General features: G+C 48.7%; 1 long non-coding RNA gene across 1 annotated transcript in view; it reads left to right on the forward strand.

Moving 5' to 3' along the window:
- The window catches only part of LOC140420823 (uncharacterized), an 86,790-nt gene continuing 64,722 nt past the window's right edge, over positions 1–22,068 (forward strand). The window contains exon 1 of the long non-coding RNA XR_011946598.1: positions 1–118. This is a non-coding gene — a long non-coding RNA (uncharacterized lncRNA). The remainder of the gene's footprint in view (positions 119–22,068) is intronic.

Here is a 22,068-nt window from a genome sequence, read left to right on the forward strand (position 1 = left end):
CTTTAATTGAGGAAGTTTCTGCTTCAAGTTCTGCCTGGAAATTTTGGTGTTTCAAATTGGAAGAATTTAGAGATTTAATGGGAGACAACTGAGGACATTCAACATAGAACAATATGAGGTGATGCATTTCATCAGCAAATAAAGTTAAAATATCTACTAAATAACGAAGATGTATAAATTTCCGAGGAACTTAAGGGGAAGGAGATAAACGATTCTGTGATGTGGAGATGCTGGCGTTGGACTGGGGTGGGTACAGTAAGAAGTCTTACACCAGGTTAAAGTCCATCAGGTTTGTCACAATATACATGAATAATCTGGAGGAATAACTGAAGACACGGTTGCTAATTTTTGCGAAGTGTGCAGATGATACAAAGATCTGTAGAGGGGCAGGTAGTATTTAGGAAGCAGGTGGGCTTCAGAAGGACTTGGACAGGCCCGGAGAGTGAGCAAAGAAGTGGCAGATGGAGTACAATGTGGAAAAGTGTGAGGTTATGCACTTTGGAAGGAGAAAAGGAGGCATAGACTATTTTCTAAATGAGAAGATGCTTAGGAAATCAGAAGCACAAAGGGACTTGGGAGTCCTTGTTTTCGATTCTATTAAAGTTAATGTGCAGGTTCAGTCAGCAGTTCGGAAGGCAAATGCAATGTTAGCATTCATGTCAAGAGGGCTAGAATACAAGACCAGGGATGTGCTTCTGAGGCTATATAAGGCTCTGGTCAGACCCCATTTGGAGTATTGTGAGCAGTTTTGGGCCCCGTACCTAAGGAAGGATGTGCCGGCCTTGGAAAGGGTCCAGAGGAGGTTCCCAAGAATGATCCCTGGAATGAAGAGCTTGTATGAGGAACAGTTGAGGATTCTGGGTCTGTACTGGTTGGAGTTTAAAAGGATGAGGGGAGATCTTATTGAAACTTGGAGGATACTGCGTGGTCTGGATAGAGTGGACATGGAGAGAATGTTTTCACTTGTAGGAAAAACTAGAAGCAGAGGACACAATCTCAGACTAAAGGGACAATCCTTTAAAACAGAGATGAGGAGAAATTTCATCAGCCAGAGGGTGGTGAATCTGTGGAACTCTTTGCCGCAGAAGGCTGTGGAGGCCAAATCACTGAGTGTCTTTAAAACAGTGATAGATAGGTTTTTGATTAATAAGGGGATCAGGGGTTATGGGGAGAAGGCAGGAGAATGGGAATGAGAAAAATATCAGCCATGATTGAATGGCGGAGCAGATTTGATGGGCCGAGTGCCTTAATTCTGCTCCTATGTCTTATGGTCTCAAATCACTAGCTTTCGGAGCACAACTCCTTCCTCAGGCCTGAGGAAGGAGGTGCACTCCTAAAGCTAGTGATTTGAAACAAACCTGTTGACTTTAACCTGGTGTTGTAAGACTTCTTACTATAAAAGATTCTAGTCAACATCTTGTCTTATTAATCAGCTGGTTCCAGACTTCAGTATCAGCAACTTAAGAACTTTATTAATAATTAATATCCGCTGATTAGGAGAATGGTTCCTTCGGAACTGCAGTAATGTCATAAAGCAGCATCATCCAGCAGAGGGCAGTAGAGCAGAGCTGCTGATTGGCTGTTGCAGGGAAAATTTGCATCAGTGCATTGCGGTCACTGCATCCAGAAAGTGTACCTGAGCAAGACACCCTAGGTGTTCAAGTGAAGGCAAGCATCCAGCAGAGGGCAGTAGAGCAGAGCTGCTGATTGGCTGTTGCGGGGAAAATTTGCATCTTGATGGTGGTTTGTGGAGGAGCTGTTGTCAAGTGACAGTTAAATCCGAAACACTTCAGTGTTTCCCTCCCTCCCTACCTCCTCCAACCAAAATAAAAAAGATAATCACTGTAAGGATCCCAGCTGAGAAAAGATCAAGACGGAGACTCGAGGGCAGGTAGAAGTAGAAAGAAGTTGAACCATGACATCACAGCCTGCAGCTAAGTGATTGGCTGGTGACTGGTAAGTAGTTTTTCTTTTCCCTGAGGTGTTATTGTGCAGGGCGCAGTGGTTGCTGAGTGAGTGCTTGCTGAGAAGGGGAGTAAATTTAAAAAAAACTTACTGTTGGGAGTTTCCAGCTGAATCCGGTCGGAGTAAGGACAGAGTGACTGCTGGGTAAGTAGTAAAGATTGAAATTGTTTGCGCAGGCCCATAACAGCTGATTGCTGTTCTCGTGTAGGGCGCAGTGGTTGCTGGTTAAGTGTTTTATTTTTACCTGTATTTAAGTTGGGCAGTTTCTAAACCCAAGACACTACACTTGTAGTGTCCCCCACCCTTCCACCTCCTTTAACCTAAGGGGTAGAGTGAATAACAGGTAAGCTCTTTCTTTTTCTTTTTTTATCTAGAGGGGATGGCAGGGAAGGCAGTGCAATGTTCCTCCTGCAGGATGTTTGAGTTGAGGGACGACGTCAGTGTCCCTGCTAATTTCACCTGTGGGAAGTGCACCAATCTCCAGCTCCTCAGAAACCACGTTAGGGAGCTGGAGCTGGATGAACTTCGGATCATTCAGGAGGCAGAGGTGGTCGTGGATAGTAGCTTCAGGGGCGTAGTTACTCCGAAGAATCAAGGTAGATGGGTGACGGTGAAAGGGGCTGAGAGGGAGCGGTCAGTGCAGGGATCCTCTGTGGTCATTCCCCTCAGTAACAAGTATACCGTTTTGGATACTGTTGAGGGGGAACGACCTACCAGGAGTAAGCCACGGTGAACGGATCTCCATCACTGAGTCCGTCCCTGTGGCTCAGAAGGGAAGGAGGGAGAGCAATAGTTATTGGGGACTCGATAGTTAGAGGGAAAGATAGACGGTTCTGTGGCAGCGAACGAGACTCATGGATGGTATGTTGCCTCCCGTGTGTCAGGGTCCGTGACGTCTCGGAACGTGTTTTCAGCATCCTTAAAGGGGAGGGGCAGCAGTCACAAGTCGTGGTACACATCGGTACCAACGACATAGGTAAGAGAAGGGACAGGGATTTAAAACAGGAATTTAGGGAGCTAGGGTGGAAGCTGAGAGCCAGGACAAACCATGTTGTCATCTCTGGTTTGTTGCCGGTGCCACGTGCTAGTGAGGTGAGGAACAGGGAGAGAGTTCAGATAAACACGTGGCTGCAGGGATGGTGGAGGAGGGAGGGTTTCAGGTACGTGGATAATTGTAGCACATTCTGGGGAAGGTGGGACCTGTACATACAGAACTGTTTGCACCTGAACCAGAGGGGCACCAATATCCTGGGAGGGAAATTTGCTACGGCTCTTCGGGGGGGGGGGTTTAAACTAATTTGTCAGGGGGCTGGGAAAACGAGCTGTGTTCCAGAAGCCAGTGTCGAAAGTAGTGAGGTACTGAGGAGAGTATCAAGGTCGCAGGAGTGTACCGGCAGACAGAAAGGTGGGTTGAAGTGTGACTACTTCAATGCAAGGAGCATCCGGAATAAGGTAGGTGAATTTGGAGTGTGGATTGGCACTTGGAGACTACGATGTTGTGGCCATTACAGAGACATGGTTAGAAAAGGGACAGGAATGGTTGTTGCAAGTTCCGGGGTATAGATATTTCAGTAAGAGTAGGGAAGGTGGTAAAAGAGGTGGAGGAGTAGCATTGTTAATCAAGGATAGTTTAACGGCTGCAGAAAGGCAGTTTGAAGGGGATCTGCCTACTGAGGTAATATGGGCCGAAGTTAGAAATAGGAAAGGAACGCCACATTGTTAGGAGTTTTCTATAGGCCCCCAAATAGTAATCGAGATGTGGAGGAAGAAATTGCAAAACAGATTATGGATAGGTGTGGAGGTCTCAGGGTTGTTGTCATGGGTGACTTTAACATTCCAAATATTGATTGGAACCTCTATAGGTCGAACAGTTCGGATGGGGCAGTTTTTGTACAGTGTGTGCAGGAGGGTTTCCTGACACAATATGTGGATAGGCCGACAAGAGGGGGGGCCACATTGGATTTGGTACTGGGTAATGAACCGGGCCAAGTGTTAGATTTGTTTGTGGGAGAGCACTTTGGAGATAGTGACCACAATTCGGGGTCTTTCACTATTGCAATGGAGAGGGATAGGGCCATATGGCAGGGCAAGGTTTATAATTGGGGGAGGAGTAATTATGATGCGATTAGGCAAGAATTAGGGAGCATAAGATGGGAACAGAAACTGTCAGGGAAAGGCACAAATGAAAAGTGGAGCTTGTTCAAGGAACAAATACTGCGTGTCCTTGATAGGCATGCCCCTGTCAGGCAGGGAGGAAGTGGCTGTGTGAGGGAACCATGGTTCACAAAAGAGGTTGAATGTCTTGTCAAGAGGAAAACGGAAGAGTATGTAAGGATGAGAAAACAAGGTTCAGTAGGGTCGCTTGAGGGTTATAAGGTTGCAAGGAATGAGCTGAAAAAAGGGCTTAGGAGAGCTAGGAGGGGGCATGAGAAGTCCTTGGCGGGTCGGGTCATGGAAAACGCCAAGGCTTTTTACTTTTATGTGAGAAATAAAAGAATGACCAGGGTGAGGGTAGGGCGGTCAAGGACAGTAGTGGGAACTTGTGCATGGAGTCAGAAGAAATAGGAGAGGCGTTGAATGAATACTTTTCTTCAGTGTTCACAAAGGAGAGGGACCATGTTTTTGAGGATGAGAGTGTGATTCAGGCGGATAGGCTGGAGGAAGTAGATGTTGTGAGGAAGGATGTATTAGCAATTTTGAAAATCTGAGGGGCGACAAGTCCCCTGGGCCAGATGGGATATACCCAAGGATTCTTTGGGAGGCAAAGGATGAGATTGCAGAGCCTTTGTCTTTGATCTTTGGGTCCTCGCTGCCCACGGGGATAGTGCCAGAGGACTGGAGAGTGGCGAATGTTATTCCTCTGTTCAAGAAAGGGAATAGGAATGACCCTGGTAATTCTAGGCCAGTTAGTCTTACTTCGGTGGTCGGGAAGATAATGGAAAAGGTCCTGAAGGATAGGACTTATGACCATTTGGAAAGATGCAGCTTAATCCGGGATAGTCAACATGGCTTCGTGAAGGGTAGGTCTTGCCTCACAAATTTGATTGAATTCTTTGAGGAGGTAACTAAGTGTGTAGATGAAGGTAGAGCAGTTGATGTCGTATACATGGATTTTAGTAAGGCGTTTGATAAGGTTCCCCATGGTCAGCCCATGAAGAAAGTAAGGAGGTGTGGGACAGAGGGAAATTTGGCCAATTGGATAAGTAACTGGCTATCACATAGAAGACAGAGAGTGGTGGTGGATGGAAAATTTTCAGACTGGAGACCAGTTACCAGCGGTGTACCACAGGAATCAGTGCTGGGTCCTCTGCTATTTGTGATTTTTATCAATGAATTGGAGGAGTGGGCTGAAGGGTGGGTCAGTAAATTTGCTGATGACCCCAAGATTGGTGGAGTAGTGGATGAGGGGAGGGCTGTTGTAGGCTGCAAAGAGACATTGATAGGATGCAGAGCTGGGCCAAAAAATGGCAGATGGAGTTTAACCCTGATAAGTGCAAGGTTTTTCATTTTGGTAGAAAAAATTTGAATGCGGATTACAAGGTCAACGGCAGGGTTCTGAGAAATGTGGAGGAACAGAGAGATCTTGGGGTTCATGTCGACAGATCTCTGAAGGTTGCCACTCAAGTGGATAGAGCCGTGAAGAAGGCTTATAGTGTGTTCGCGTTTATTAACAGGGGGCTTGAGTTTAAGAGCCGCGGGGTTATGCTGAAACTATAGATGACCCTGGTGAGACCACATTTGGAGTATTGTGTGCAGTTCTGGTCACCTTATTATAGGAAGGATGTGGAAGCATTGGAAAGGGTGCAAAGGAGATTTACCAGGATGCTGCCTGGTTTGCAGGATAGGTCTCATGAGGAAAGGTTGAGGGATCTAGGGCTTTTCTCTTTGGAGCGGAGGAGGATGAGAGGCGACTTAATAGAGTTTTATAAGATAATGAGGGGGATAGATAGTGTGGACGTTCAGAGACTATTTCCTCGGGTGGATGTAGCTGTTACAAGTGGGCATAACTGTAAGATTCAGGGTGGGAGATATAGGAGGGATGTCCGAGGTAGGTTCTTTACTCCGAGAGTGGTTAGGGTGTGGAATGGACTGCCTGCTGTGATAGTGGAGTCGGACACTTTCGGAACTTTCAAGCGATTATTGGATGGGCACATGGAGCACACCAGAATGACAGGGAGTGGGATAGCTTGATCTTGGTTTCGGACAATGCTCGGCACAACATCAAGGGCCAAAGGGCCTGTTCTGTGCTGTCCTGTTCTATGTTCTATCCAGCCCATCTGGTCCTCTCGCTGTCCTTTCAATGATGGAAAACTGGGACATCCTGTGTGCAGCCACATCCAACCTGTTCACAGAGAATTCCAGGGTGGAAAACTGGGCCATCCTTTCTCCAAATACACGCCATTCTGCTCACATTGAGAATCCCAGAATTTGGGAGTGCAAACAGCGTGGAGAGGGATGTTCGAGATGGGGTTAATAGTTTACATGGATGGTGGGGGTCAAAAATCTGTTTTTGAGGAGGGGGCAATTATGGTTGATTTAACAGATAGGGGAGAGTGCCTGAATTGTTAACAATATCAGTGAACATGGGGAATTTGGGCGACCAGAGGTTTGGTGGGAATAGTGTCAATGAACCAGGAGGTGGCTCTCATGGACAAAATTGGCACTGACGGTATGAGGGAAGTTGGATTTAAAGATGGGGAGGTAGATTACATTGTGTATTTATTGTATGTCCTATGTTTTTTATGTATTGAATGATCTGTCTGTACTGCACACAGAACAATACTTTTCACAGTGCCTCGGCACACGTGACAATAAGTCCAAATGGAAACTGGAAAAAGATGTGGGTTCGGAGCTCGGAGAAGGGGCAACATTAGAGACATTTTGACCGAGGACCTAGGTTCGATCCCCGGTCACTGTCCGTGTGGAATTCGCATATTTTCCCCGTGTCTGCATGGGTCTCACCCCCACAACCCAAAGATGTGCAGAGTAGGTGGATTGGCCTCATGAAATTGTCCCATTATTTGAAAAGAAAATTGACCCGGTGGGCTTGTGGAAGGGAGGTTAGCAGCAGAGGCAGCTGATCAGATTGTCCCAATCTTAGTGGCAAAGAAGATCTATGGGCTCCTCACACTTGTTGTTGGAGGTGAGGATGGTAGAGACAGCAGGAGAAGGAATGCCCTTCGAAATGAGCTAACTTGTGTTGGAGATATTAAAAAGATTGAACACAGGCAACATGGTGGTGCAGTGGCTAGCATTGCTGCCTTATGGCGCCGAGGTCCCAGGTTCAATCCTGGCTCTGAGTCACTGTCCCTGTGGAGTTTGCACATTCGCCCCGTGTTTGCTTACGTTTCGCCCCCACAACCCAAAGACGTGCAGGTTAGGTGGATTGGTCACGCAATTTAGCCCTTTAATTGGAAAAACTGACGTGGGTACTCTAAATTTATTAAAAAAGAAGATCGAACACTCCTTGTTTAACCCAAAGGTGATATACTTTACCGTTTTCCAGAATATTAACCTGAAGACTGGGAAGAAACAGATCCCAATGAACATGGTTGAGTTCTGGCTGTGATTAACAGAAAAACACAATCACTGTAGTTAGTTGTGAACTTGCTGCTGTCTCAGCAGGTTAGATGACTGAGTGAATCCCTCTCCACATTGGGAGCAGGTGTTGCTAACTTTTGCCTTAGTTTAATTGCTCTGTTTTATCACCTTTGCTCTTGAGTCGCCAGGTATCTTTATGATACCGCCACGTGGTTCAAGTCCGAGTACTGAATAATAATCCAATACACCGCTTAGTAAGATTTAAATCAAAGCACATTTATTATACACAATAATTGCTACTCATGCACAAATTCTACGTCTAAGCTACTTCTACAGCTAACAGGCCAATACTTAACTTGGAACTGGCCCACCAGGTCAGGGAAACGAATGGCCTTTTGTTCGGGTTCTGAGCCTGTGGGATTCGAAGTTGGTACAGATTGGTAGCTAGGAGCGCCTATCTCGTAGCGAGCGTTGAAGTAAGACTTACTGGATGTCGGCGGCGGCTGGACCGGTCACTGTCAAGGGTTGGTTCGCGTTGCTGAGTGACCCGGTCAAGAAGTACGATTTGAACTTGGGCTTAATTCTTATAGTCCCCAGGGGCTTCCCGCCTTTCAGGGCGGACCCTGTACCTGGTTCCAAGTGATTGGACTTTGTCCCAATCACTTGGTTCGATTTTCTCCAATGCTGGAACGGTTCCCTGATCGATGGGCGGTCTTGAGGTGGTCGTTCACCTCCCTTTGTGTCGGCTTCTGCTGGCGCTGAAGAGTCTGGTTTTGCTTTGTGTGTCTAAATGTTGCTCATTGTTCCCGGGGATTGCTCATTAGTATGCAGATGGCTGGTGTTTTGTTATGCTGATGGTTGCTGGTATCGATCTTGTCTGGCCTTTCCAGAGGTAAATACACACTCAACCTGCAGCTGCTCGTTTGTGTCCTGTTGGTTGACTTTCCCATCAGCCTTTGCCATTCGCCATTTTACATCGGGAGTTAGCCATTTTACATCGGGAGTTAGCCATTTTAAATCGGGAGTTAGCCATTTTAACTGGCTACACAGGTGATTAGATTCCCCCAGTGTGAATTCACTCGTATACAGTGAGGTTAGATGATTAGTGGAACCCAGTCCCACAGTGAGAGCATTTGAATAGTCTCTCTTCTGTGTGAACATGTTGAAAGGTTATCAGTTCTCTGGAACCTCTAAACACTTCCTGCAGTGCAGGGTTTCTTAAACTTGCATCGGGGGGCCCCCGGCCAGTCCACAAATGCTCTCCAGGGGTTCTGTGGAACTGGCAGCTACCATGTGACCAGCAAATTTAAAAAGAATTCATTTATGGGATGTGGTTGTCGCTGGTTAGGAGAGCATTTTTTGCCCATCCCTAGTTGCCCTTCAGAAGGTGGTGGTGAGTTGCCTTCTTGAACTGTTGCAGTCCTTGAGGTGCAGGTATACCCACTGTGCTGTTAGGGAGGGAGTTCCAGGATTTTGATCCAGTGAGAGTAAGGAACGCCGATGAATTTCCAAGTCAGGGTGGTGAGTGACTTGGAGGGGAACCTCCAGGTGGTGGGGTTCCCAGGTATCCGCTGTTCATGTCCTTCTAGATGGTAGTGGTCGTGGGTTTGGAAGGTGCTGTCTAAGGAACCTTGGTGAGTTACTGCAGTGCATCTTGTAGGTGGTACACACGCCGGTGGTGGAGGGTTTGAATGGTTGTGGAAGGAATAGCAATCAAGTGGGCTGCCTTGTCCTTGATGGTGTTGAGCTTCTTGAGTGTTGTTGGAGCTGCACTCATCCAGGCAGGTGGAGAGTATTCCATTACAATCCTGACTTGTGCCTTGCAGATGGTGGACAGGCTTTGGGGGATCAGGAGGTGAGTTACTTGCCATAGGATTCCTAACCTTTGACCTGCTCTAGTAGCCACTGTATTAGTATGGCTAGTCCAGTTCATTTTCTGAACAATGTAGAACATCTCCAGGATATAGATTGTGGGGGATTCCGCGATGGTAATGCCATTGAATGTCAAGGGGAGATGGTTGGATCCTCTTGTTGTCGGAGATGGTCATTGCCTGGCACTTGTGTGGCGTGAATATAACTTGTCACTTGTGAGCCCGAGCCGTGATGTTGCCCAGGACTTGCTGCATTTGGACATGGACTGCTTCATTATCTGAGGAGTCGCACAAATGGTGCTGAACATTGTGCAGTCAGCCGCAAACATTTCCATTTCTGACCTTATGGTGGAAGCAAGGTCATTAAGGAAGCAGCTGAAGATGGTTGGGCCTAGGACACTACTCTGAGGAACTCCTGCAGTGATGTCCTGTTGCTGAGATGATTGACCTCCAACCACCTCAACCATCTTCCTGTCTGCCAGGTATGACTCCAACCAATGGAGAGATTTCCCCCTGATTCCCATTTACTCCAGTTTAGTTAGGGCTCCTTGATGCCATACTCGGTCAAATGCTGCCTTGATGTCAAGGGCAGTCACTCACACCTCTGGCATTCAGCATTTTTGTCCATGTTTGTACCATGTTAATGAGCTCAGGAGCTGAGTGACCCTGGCGACACCCAAACTGAGCATCCGTGAGCAGGTTATTGCTGAGTAAGTGCCACTTGATAGCACTGTTGATGACTCCTTCTATCACTTTGCTGATTATGGATAGTAGACTATTAGGGCAATAATTGGCTAGGTTGCATTTGGCCTGTTTCATGTGTACAGGACACACCTGGGAAATTTTCCACATTGCTGGATAGATGCCAGTGTTACAGCTGTCCTGGAACAGCATGGCGAGTGGGTGGCATGTTCTGGGGCACAAGTCTTCAGTACTATGCCAGTTCATACAAAAAGTTTAAAAGGTATTATTTGAGAAAAGAATAGCACAATCAGTGCAAGGCCCCGTGTAACACTCAATGCTCCAAGAGGCCTTGCTCTGATAAGCCCATTTGATCTCACTGTGGCTGTGCAAAAGGCCTGTGGTAAGCAGGAGGATCGTGGTGAAGAAAGGAGGTGTGATGGGGCCTCAGAGTGAGCGCGCTATTGTTGGATGCACAGCTGGATCTCGGGGCGAGTAGGTCGGTCTCAGAGTAAGCAGGCGGGCCTCGCAGTGAGCAGGCCGTCCGTCAAGTCTGTGCGTGTGAGAGAGTGTGTGTGCGAGAGAGAGTGTGTGAGAGAGAGACTGGATGGCGGCTTGCTGTTTCTGCGCTGCAGCGGAGGTGTTCCGAGGAGTGGCGGCCTGTAGTCCCGCCACCTGCGGCCCGAACCCAGCCGCCCGCGACCTGCACCCCGCCACCCGAACCCCGCCGCCTGCAGCCTGTCGCCTGCGGGCCGAACCCTGCCGCCTGCAGCCTGATTTGCAGTGTTGCGCTGCATGGAAGGAGGAGCGGGAGGAGGGAGGAGAGCCGGAGCTGGTGTGTCTCTGGGAATGGCGGAGTGTGATCGGACTCGGGCCGAGGACGGAAGGCCTACCGGGCGTTCTTTTGTTCAAGATGGCGCCCCGTCGCCTGCAGCTTCAGGTAAATTGATGGTGACCAATGTAGCCACTTAAAATGGCCAACTCCCAATTTTAAATGGTGAACGGCAAAGTCTGATGGGAAAGTCAGCCAACAGGACAAAAACGAGCAGCTGCAGGTTGGCTGTGTATTTACCTCTGGGAAGGCCAGACAAGATCCATACCAGCAACCATCAGCATAACAAAACACCAGCCATCTGCATACTAATGAGCAATCCCCGGGAACAATAAGCAACATTTAGACACACAAAGCAAAACCAGACTCTTCGGCGCCAGCAGCAGCCGACACAAAAGGAGGTGAACGACCACCTCAAGACCGCCCATCGATCAGGGAACCGCTCCAGTATTGGAGAAAATCAAACCAAGTGATTGGGACAAAGTCCAATCACTTAGGACCAGGTACATGGTCCGCCCCGAAAGGCGGGAAGCCCCTGGGGACGATAAGAATTGAGCCCCAAGTTCAAGGCGCTCTCTTCCACCACTTCCAGCTCTTCTTCTTCGGCTCGCTTTCAGCTCTTCCAGCTCTCGTCACTCTTCAGCAGCCGATCGAACCTGTAAGTCTTACTTCAACGCTCGCTACGAGATAGGCGCTTAGCTACCAACCTGTACCAACTTCGAATCCCGCAGGCTCAGAACCCGAACGAAAGGCCATTTGTTTCCCTGACCTGGTGGGCCAGTTCCAAGTTAAGTATAGGCCTGTTAGTTGCAGAAGTAGCTTAAACGTAGAATTTGTGCACGGGTAGTGATTACTCTGTATAATAAATGTGCTTTGATTTAAATCTTACTAATCGGTGTATTGGATTATTGATCATTACTCAGACTTGAACCACGTGGCGGTATCATAAAGATACCTGGCGACTCAAGAGCAAAGGTGATAAAACAGAGCAATTAAACTAAGGCAAAGTTAGCAACATTATTTGGCGACCCAAATTTGAAGAGCAGCATTCGGGCAGCATGGTAGCATTGTGGATAACACAATTGCTTCACAGCTCCAGGGTCCCAGGTTCGATTCCGGCTTGGGTCACTGTCTGTGCGGAGTCTGCACATCCTCCCCGTGTGTGCGTGGGCGTCCTCCGGGTGCTCCGGTTTCCTCCCACAGTTCAAAGATGTGCAGGTTAGGTGGATTGGCCATGATAAATTGCCCTTAGTGTCCAAAATTGCCCTTAGTGTTGGGTTGGGTTATGGGGATAGGGTGGAGATGTTGACCTTGGGTAGGGTGCTCTTTCCAAGAGTTGGTGCAGACTCGATGGGCCGAATGGCCTCCTTCTGCACTGTAAATTCTATGATAATCTATGACTCTGGTGGGACCCGATCTAGAAGTGGAAAACCACTCCGGGAGAACCCAGAATTTGAATTAGAGATCCAATTGGAAACAGAAAACCACAAGTGTTCAAGCAGTTCTGATCAGTACTCATAATTCGGAAGCATGCGTAACTAACAGGGCGATAAGGTAAAACTGATAGATTTTTTGTTGCGACAAAACTGTCGGAAGTTTGTATATCGGAAAGTAGCGAAAGCCATACCCGTATTTACAGCACCACCTTAATACCCCTGTCCCAAATTTGAAGAGCAGCATTCGGATTAATACCCCTGTCCCAAATTTGAAGAGCAGCATTCGGATAGGAAAGATGCCAATGCAGGCAATGCAGTGCCGAATGAACCCAGAGGAATTTGCGGTTGCAGCGACCAGCAGCAGTAGAGTGGGACAATGTCCCATTGGGAGGAAGAGATCAGGAAATATCTCAAAGGGAAAGGATGGCCCCTTTGGAATGAATTCTGTGACAACGAGGAATCAGGTCCCGAGAGTATAGGACATACTTGGTGGGAGAACCTGAGCGAGATCCACAAAAAGAGCTTAGGGAAAGCTCGCAAGCCGATGGCAATCGTATCCTGCTTGGCACAATTGCGAGGCACAGAGGAGGTCATGAGGACGCTCCGGAAAGAAGTTGAGGGCATACATCGAATGAGTAAGGTCGATGTAAGCACGGTAGAAAAGGAGAATTTGGAATTGAGAAGGAAGTTGGCAGCAAAAGATGTAGAGGTGCAGGATTCCAAAAGGGCACACGAGTCTTGTCTGGCGCACTTAAGCAGCTTCCAGTCTCAATACGAAAAGGCCTATCAGGACACGCAACGTGCAGCCCTGGTACGAGAAGAATCGGAAAAACAGGTAGAGGCATTACAAAAACAGTGTAGTGACCTAAAGGCAGCATTAAGAGCACTCCATGCTGCCACCACAGAACAAAGACAAAGCACGCTAGATCAAGCAAAGTGCCGGAAGCAGATTGCAGAGCTGCAATCGCTGCTTTCAATTCAGAAACGTTTCCAAGAAACCCTTGGAGAAAAATTAGATCAGGGAGACGGCCCTGATTGGGAAGAATTGAATGAAACAGCACAGAGATATGTTCAGGGAACATGTGCGCAGGGAAAGCCACAAAAGAGGAAAGTGCCCCAACCCCCCACAGAGCAGATAGTTCAGGCTCCAATGAACCCAGTAACCACCCACCGCACAGCCACATCGCACGATGAGGAATTTCTATACTCCACCCCCTTAAAAGTGACCCAATTACGGGACGCGTGCGATAAGATCACACCGTTCCTCCCCACCTCAGACCCCCACCATTTCTTTGCCATAGTTAAGCATCAGGCGACCATGTACGGCCTGGATGAGCGAGAGCATGTAAAGCTCACAGTTTTAAGTTTAGACCCTTCAGTAGCAGCAGCCCTTCCCGACCCACAGAATGTAGGAGGAGACACCCTTGCAGAAATGCATACTGCGATCCTGGATGCGATCGGGTATAACCGGGGTGACCCCGTAGATGGCCTCAACAAATGTAGGCAAAAGAAATCCGAGCACCCCACAGCGTTTGCTGGACGCCTGTGGATCCACTTTGCAGCAGTCTTTGGAGACTTAGACCGTGCCCATTTGTCCCCAGACAACATGGCCAAATGGACCCGCACCCTTATCTCCCATGCCACAGAAACAGGACAGAAAGCCTGCATGAGTTATTATCCCTCAGAGGAGGCCCATAACGAGAAGTGGGTAGTGAAAAGATTGTCCCGCGCTTGGGAGCAATCTGTTCAAAGTAAACCCGCAGTTAAGAATACCGAGGAAAAGCAGACTGGCGCAGATATGCAGGCAGTAAAAACCCACCAGAACCCCGCATGGGTGAATGAGGGAAAGAACAGCCCCCCACCCAAGTCACAAGAGTGTTACACCTGCGGACAGTTGGGAGACTTCGCAAGAGAGTGCAATGCCCCTAAAAAGCCACAGAGAGCCCAGCAGACGGGCACTCTGATTAAGAAGAAGACAGAGCCCATTCATAGCGTTAGCGCCCGTTCAGATCAGACGGACTTGACCGGAACGGACTGACGGTGTACGGGCTCCCCCAGTTGGGTCTGCGACACCCTTTGGGATAGGTCCGGATGACCGGTAGTTGCAGCGAGAATTCGGGGACAGCCCATCGAATTTCTCTGGGATACAGGAGGGTCCCGCACCACAATAAATTCCTCCACCATGTTCCAAAAAGACACGTGGCCCACTACAGCCACGATCACCCTCAGCGGCTTTACAGGCCACTCACAGCAGGGACACATCACAGCCCCTGTACACATTCAAATCGGTAACATCACTACCAAGCACCCCGTAGTTTTAGTTGACCTGCCCCACACAGCAGAGCACATTCTGGGAATCGATTTCATGAATTCCCATAATCTTTCATTCGATCCAGTCAACCAGTGTGTCTGGAAGATGGCAAAATCGGCAAGAGCCCCCGCAACGCTCAACATAGGAGAGTACGCGAACAACATTAGCGCCGTAGGTGAATTTTGGTTCAACCCGACCACGCTTAGTACGGACAAACAGGTTAGGGCAGTTCTGCAAAAGAACAGGGCAGCATTCGCGACCCACAAGCACGACTGTGGACGGATGACTGGTTCAGTACAAATAACAAGACCTGTCCCTAGACCCCAAAAACTGTATGGATTTCCCCAAGAGGCAGAGGGAGAAATCTCCAAGGTAATAGAAAGCTTATTAGAGCAGGGCGTACTTCGATCAGTAGCCTCCACTAATAATGCCCCGATTTGGCCAGTGAGAAAGCCCGATAGATCATGGCGACTGACTATCGATTACCGGGAACTCAACAAAATCACCCCCGCAGCAGCCCCCACAGTAGCAACAAGTCCCGAGACCATGCTCAAGCAGGGACTCAATTCCCGCTACTTCACGGTTTTGGACATCAGTAATGGATTCTGGTCCATTCCATTGGCAAATGTGTGCCAGTACAAATTTGCCTTCTGTAGCGCACAATGACTTACGCGAGACGAGAAGCGATGAAGTCGATCTAGGCTTTATTAAGCGAGACTTGTCCCCAGCAGCTCAGCAACAGAATGAGGCCGCGGGGAGAAGCTCGAGCTCTTCTAGTCCGCCTTCAGGGCGGAGCCAGAAGTCGGCAGATCCAACCAGGCCCCGGGACCTGTCAGCCAATAGCCTCTCGGCTTCACAGGTACCACATTACCCCTAATACATACCACCACACCTTCACCTTTAGCACAGCAGTGCACGTGGACATGCCTGCCACAAGGCTTCCACAACTCCCCCTCCATTTTCCACCGACAGCTGGCAAATGGTTTAGCCAAATTCTCTCGCCCCGACTGTCTGGTTCAGTATGTAGACGACGTACTACTGCAGACAGACACCAAGGCAGAGCACATTGAGCTTCTGTCCGAACTCCTGGAACTCTTACACTCAATCGGTTGTAAAGTCAACCCCAAAAAGGCCCAGAAGAAAAAGTGATATATTTGGGTACAATTATCACGCACGGTAAACGCGAGATCGAGCATAAAAGGATTGACTCGATTGCCAAATTGCCCCTTGCCCAGAACGTTTCAGCCCTCCGGTCATTTTTAGGGCTGGTTGGCTACTGCCGAAACCACATTGACGGTTTCGCCAGCAAGGCAGCACCCCTCTCAGACCTCCTAAAGAAAGGAGCCCCCTGGGAATGGCTTCCGCAGCATACGGATGCTGTGGACTCTTTAAAACAGGCACTCATAGCAGCCCTCGCACTACAAGTTCCAGACCCGCTTTCCCCTTACGCCACAGAGGTAGCGACCAGAGACCACACCCTTTCGGCCGTGCTCCTCCAGGAACGGCACGACCAGTTCAGGCCCGTAGCTTACGCCTCCAGAATTTTAGATGCTGTGGAACAGGGATTTTCAGCCTGTGAGAGGCACCTGCCGCAGTATTTTGGGCAGTGCAGTATTTTTCATATATTACCGGACTGAACCCCATCACAATTCTCCCCGAACACACCCCCACCCAACCTTTACTGGACAGACGACTCAAGGACGGTACAGTAAGCCAGATTAGAGCAGCGAGATGGACCCTTCTCTTGCAGGGACGGGACATCACTATTAAAAGGACAAAGACGCATACCTATTTAGCCGACAACTTACATTACCCCGGAACCCCCCATGAATGCGAAATTATCTCTCTACATCACGACACAGGCCCCTTTATTGCTAAAACACCCCCCAGACAGATAGGTAGTTCAACCCAGAGCCCCCAGCACACAGACACATGTGAGCCCATAAAGATCTATGTGGATGGATCTTCCACAGTCTTGGATGGACATCAGGGAATCGATCCCACTACAGCCCATCTCAAGCAGCTTTGTTGGTGGCCGAATTTAAAGGATGATGTAAACCATTACATCGAGAATTGTCTTGTCTGTGCCCAGAATAATCCAGACAGATATACCAAAAAGGCTCAACTCAGCCACACCCGACCTGTTAATGGCCCCTGGACTAACCTCCAGATTGATTTTATAGGACCATTGACCCCTTGCAGGAATGGCTATAAATATGTACTTGTGGTAATTGACACATTTATGAAATGGGTGGAAGCATTCCCAGCCCGCACAAACACGGCAAAAACCACAGCCAAGATTTTGACCCACCACCCCCGCAGCATTGAATCTGGCCAAGGTTCCCATTTTACGGGACGTGTCATGCAGAACGTCCTCACGATATTTGGCATCACCCAAAAATTCCACATAGCATACCACCCACAGTCGAGTGGTATCGTGGAGCGCATGAATCGGACCCTAAAATCCACCCTCAGGAAAATGATCCAGCAGAACAACACCACTTGGGACTCAGTCCTTCCTTTCGCGCTGATGTTTTTGCGTAACACAATTTCTACTTCCACAGGTTACACCCCACACACCCTCATGACCGGACGCCCCTTGAAAGGCACAGAATATTTATTAGGTTTAGAGTTGACCAGCCCCGAAGTGACGGCCCTCACACATGAGAAAGCAGTACAGCAATTAGTTGAAAATGTTAAAACGGCTCAGCTCGCAGCCGCAGTAAAATTGGGCATCAGAAAGAAACAGAGCAAGGCTTGTTTCGCCAAGATGTGGAGATGCTGGCGTTGGACTGGGGTGAGCACAGTACGAAGTCTTACAACACCAGGTTAAAGTCCAACAGGTTTGTTTCGATGTCACTAGCTTTCGGAGCGCTGCTCCTTCCTCAGATTCACCTGAGGAAGGAGCAGCGCTCCGAAAGCTAGTGACATCGAAACAAACCTGTTGGACTTTAACCTGGTGTTGTAAGACTTCGTACTGTTTCGCCAAGACAGTGCATGCGACTGAGTACAGGATAGGACAGCAAGTTATGCTCTCTGTATATAAACCCAGCACATTCCTGTCACCAAAATACTCGGGTCCGTACTCCATTGCGGATAAAGTAAGCCCTTCCGTATATAAGATAAAATATCCCAACGATAGGACTGCGTGGTTCCATATAAACCAGCTGAAGGCATATGGAACACAGTCGGACCACGCACACCACGTCATGCTCGACGCAGCACACCACACCCCGCCCACAGCCAACGTAACCCTACCATCCCCCAACACGTCCAGCCCAGCCATGGACTCGACCTCGACTCCACCCCCGAAATATACACTCCGCCCCGGAACGCCCACAGACTGCAGCAGCAGAAACAGCGACTGTGACTCGGACGATAGCCACAGCACGCCTCCCTACTATCCCCATGCAACAGGACCCACACCCAGCGATTCCGACTACGATCCAAGTGATCCCTTCATGATCACTTTCCTAAACAAACCCCACCACAGACCACCGAACTACACCGACAACCCCGATTTTGTCCCCACACAACTAGACACCAACTATTGGCACCGTGATAACTCGTTCCGACTCGTCCGCAACGACGAGAGCGACCCCACCTCACACCATGCAGCCCTTTCAGCCCTGATCCACTCCAGAGTTTGGCACACGGGAGACGAGTGCGACCTTGGGTCTGACTCCCAAACCGAGAACCCCTTTGCGACCCTGTTCGCAACCGAGAACTGAGGTGTCCAGATGATGTTTTAAAGGAACCGCTTGGGAGAAGTGGTGTCCATTCTGATGGAACCTGCCGCATGTTTTATGTTGTTTGTACGTTTGTTAAGTGTTGTTTGTCAGACTGGAAAAAAAAAATTTTCATTGTCCGCACGCCTTTTCAGCAGAAACCTCTGAGGACTTGCCTACAGAGACTCACTATTGCCAGACACTAGTTCAGCGGAACTAGCTTGTCTGCAGAGACTGGTTAAGGAACCAGACGCCCGTTCGTAACTGCCCTTCTGGTTCGAAGGTATAACCACTACGGCAGCCTCACCACGATGACTACATTTCTTGCCCGTTCTTGTCGGTTGCTCAGGCAGTGGAGAAACGGCTTGGGACCCGCCCTGCCTGGGAACCCCCCCTCTGGTCAACTACGCTCGGGTAGGAGAGACACCGCATTGGTAGCCGTCCTACCCGGGGACTCCATCCAACTCTTACCCGTCGCGGCCCATACGCACCTCATTTTGGCACTTTCAGTTCAAAAAGTTTTGTTTGTTTCAAGTAACCCTTAGGTTGCCAACCACATGCTATTTACATCCTCAAACATTTGGATGGTAAATTGCGCAGTCTGCGAGACGGCTCGCAGTGGTTCATTATTGGGAAGTGTGTCTTGTCCTAAAATTCGATTTTGGGAAAAAAAAAAATGAGGGAGTCACACATAGTGACCAATTATAAAGGGAGTAATTGGCACGACAGGACAGACACACTATCGTACGAGATATCAAACAAAGATAGTTACAGACAGTATGCTTGTTTCCACAGAAGCTCCAGGACCGGAGAAGAGAAGAAAGAAAAGGGAAGAGAAGAGCCATGAGGGGCAGCACGGTAGCATGGTGGTTAGCACAATTGCTTCACAGCTCCAGGGTCCCAGGGTCGATTCCCCGCTGGGTCACTGTCTGTGCGGAGTCTGCACGTTCTCCCCGTGTCTGCGTGGGTTTCCTCCGGGTGCTCCGGTTTCCTCCCACAGTCCAAAGATGTGCAGGTTAGGTGGATTGGTCATGTTAAAATTGCCCTTAGTGTCTAAAATTGCCCTTAGTGTTGGGTCGGGTTACTGGGTTATGGGGATAGGGTGGGGTGTGAGCTTGGGTCGGGTGCTCTTTCAAAGAGCCGGTGCAGACTCGATGGGCCGAGTGGCCTCCTTCTACACTGTAAATTCTATGACTTCCTTCACATGGATCAGCATCATCTTTATGGACATTTGGTTGCGTGTGAACGCGAACCCCATGACTTCAAGCCCCCCAGCCGCTAATGTTTCACTTCCCCACAGTACCCAGAGCCCAGTCACCAGCGACACCACATCTTGGTGTGCCAGGTTTATAACCTGATACTCCCTGTCCTATGAAATGAAAAATGAAATGAAGTGAAAATCGCTTATTGTCACACGTAGGCTTCAAATGAAGTTACTGTGAAAAGCCCCGAGTCGCCACATTCCGGCGCCTGTTCGGGGAGGCTGTTACGGGAATTGAACCGTGCTGCTGACCTGCCTTGGTCTGCTTCCAAAGCCAGCGATTTAGCCCTGTGCTGAACAGCCATAATAGAAACCTTACTGGTATTAGCGATACTCTACTGCATAGTGCAGACTATGCATCTACGGAAATGGCGAAGGAGAGCCTACCGCGCACGAACCCTGGTATATAGGATCAGATCCCCTATTTTCGGATACGACCAGACCCCGACCCCCGCGATCTATAATAAAGAGCAGTCACTTGCGTTTATTGTAAATAAAGAAATGTAAAGAACTGTTCATGACCAAATTGTACGATCCTGAGCTTGACTGCCAAGCTAGGAAAACTGTGTATTAACTGCTATGATTTTGTTTGTATGGTTGAGGAAGTTAGGATAATGAAATGTTTAAGTGAGTGTAGTGTATTAAGAATAGTTAGAGGTTCCCAGATTATTGTTTTGTAATACATGTCCCTGTTTGACATAGCGCCCTTAGAATTCTCAGCTAAAAAACTTTTTACATAGCTATGGTCAGTGCAGAGGCCATGAAGGAAGTGCTCCCCCCCCCCCCCCAGGTCAGGGAATGGAAAGCAACACAGTTGTGTGATCCTTCACGCTTCGCGTTAGGATCACAAGGAGGGAATGTAGCCACTTAAAATGGACAACTCCCGATTTAAAATGGCGAACGGCAAAGGCTGATGGGAAAGTCAGCCAACAGGACAAAAATGAGCAGCTGCAGGTTGGCTGTGTATTTACCTCTGGAAAGGCCAGACAAGATCCATACCAGCAACCATCAGCATAACAAAACACCAGCCATCTGCATACTAATGAGCAATCCCCAGGAACAATAAGCAACATTTAGACACACAAAGCAAAACCAGACTCTTCGGCGCCAGCAGAAGCCTACACAAAAGGAGGTGAACGACCACCTCAGGACCGCCCATCGATCAGGGAACCGTTCCAGCATTGGAGAAAATCGAACCAAGTGATTGGGACAAAGTCCAATCACTTGGAACCAGGTACATGGTCCGCCCCGAAAGGCGGGAAGCCCCTGGGGACTATAAGAATTGAGCCCCAAGTTCAAGGCGCTCTCTTCCACCGCTTCCAGCTCTTCTTCTTTGGCTCGCTTCCAGCTCTTCCAGCTCTCGTCACTCTTCAGCAGCCGATCGAACCTGTAAGTCTTACTTCAACGCTCGCTACGAGATAGGCGCTCCTAGCTACCAACCTGTACCAACTTCGAATCCCGCAGGCTCAGAACCCGAACAAAAGGCCATTTGTTTCCCTGACCTGGTGGGCCAGTTCCAAGTTAAGTATAGGCCTGTTAGTTGTAGAAGTAGCTTAAACGTAGAATTTGTGCATGGGTAGTGATTACTCTGTATAATAAACGTTCTTTGATTTAAATCTTACTAATCGGTGTATTGGATTATGGACCATTATTCGGACTTTAACCATGTGGCGGTATAAAGATACCTGGCGACTCAAGAGCAAAGGTGATAAAACAGAGCAATTAAACTAAGGCAAAGTTAGGAACACCTGCTGCTGCTCCTGGAGGCTTCGGGGCTTGGCCTCTTGAACTGTTCAAGTTGATTTTGGGATTCTGGCACATTTTTTACTGACCTTCGTTTGTTTTGAAGCGGCTATCTGGGGTTTCTTCCCTGGGCATCGCCATATCACCGGTTGGCCATTTTGTGGATTATTAGTGGACTTTTCAAGCTGCACTGGTGTGTCCGCGAGTTTTGGACTTTTCAAGATGTACTGGTATGTTAACAAGTTTTGGACTTTTCTACCTGTGCTGGCATGTCAACGAGTTTTGGACTTTTTAAGATGTACTGGTGTGTCAACGAGTTTTGTATCAGATACTGTTTTGTTGTACTAGGACTGTCTCTTTTTGTTTTTTTACCTTGTACTTGTTGTCTCAGTCCATGGTGTTAAACTGCTCTGCTTGCCGGTTGGGCAGGTTACCACGGTGCTGTGAAGGAGGGCCCCTCTCTCCTCTGCCACTCCCGGATGTGTATCTTTCTGGTGGTCTGTGCTCTTCGAGGCAGAGCCTCTCCTCCGATGTGAGGCTACCGGGCCGATGTGGGGGGAGAGCGGGGGGGGGGGGGGGGGGGGGGGGGGGGTGCGATAAACAGCACTAGGACTGCTTTTTGGAATATTGTGTTGATTTATTACTGTTGTTTCTGTCCATATTGTTCAGCTGCTCTGCTTACAAATGGTCCCTTGCCCG

This window comes from Scyliorhinus torazame, chromosome 5 (assembly GCF_047496885.1).
Source record: "Scyliorhinus torazame isolate Kashiwa2021f chromosome 5, sScyTor2.1, whole genome shotgun sequence".
NCBI classification, from domain to species: domain Eukaryota; kingdom Metazoa; phylum Chordata; class Chondrichthyes; order Carcharhiniformes; family Scyliorhinidae; genus Scyliorhinus; species Scyliorhinus torazame.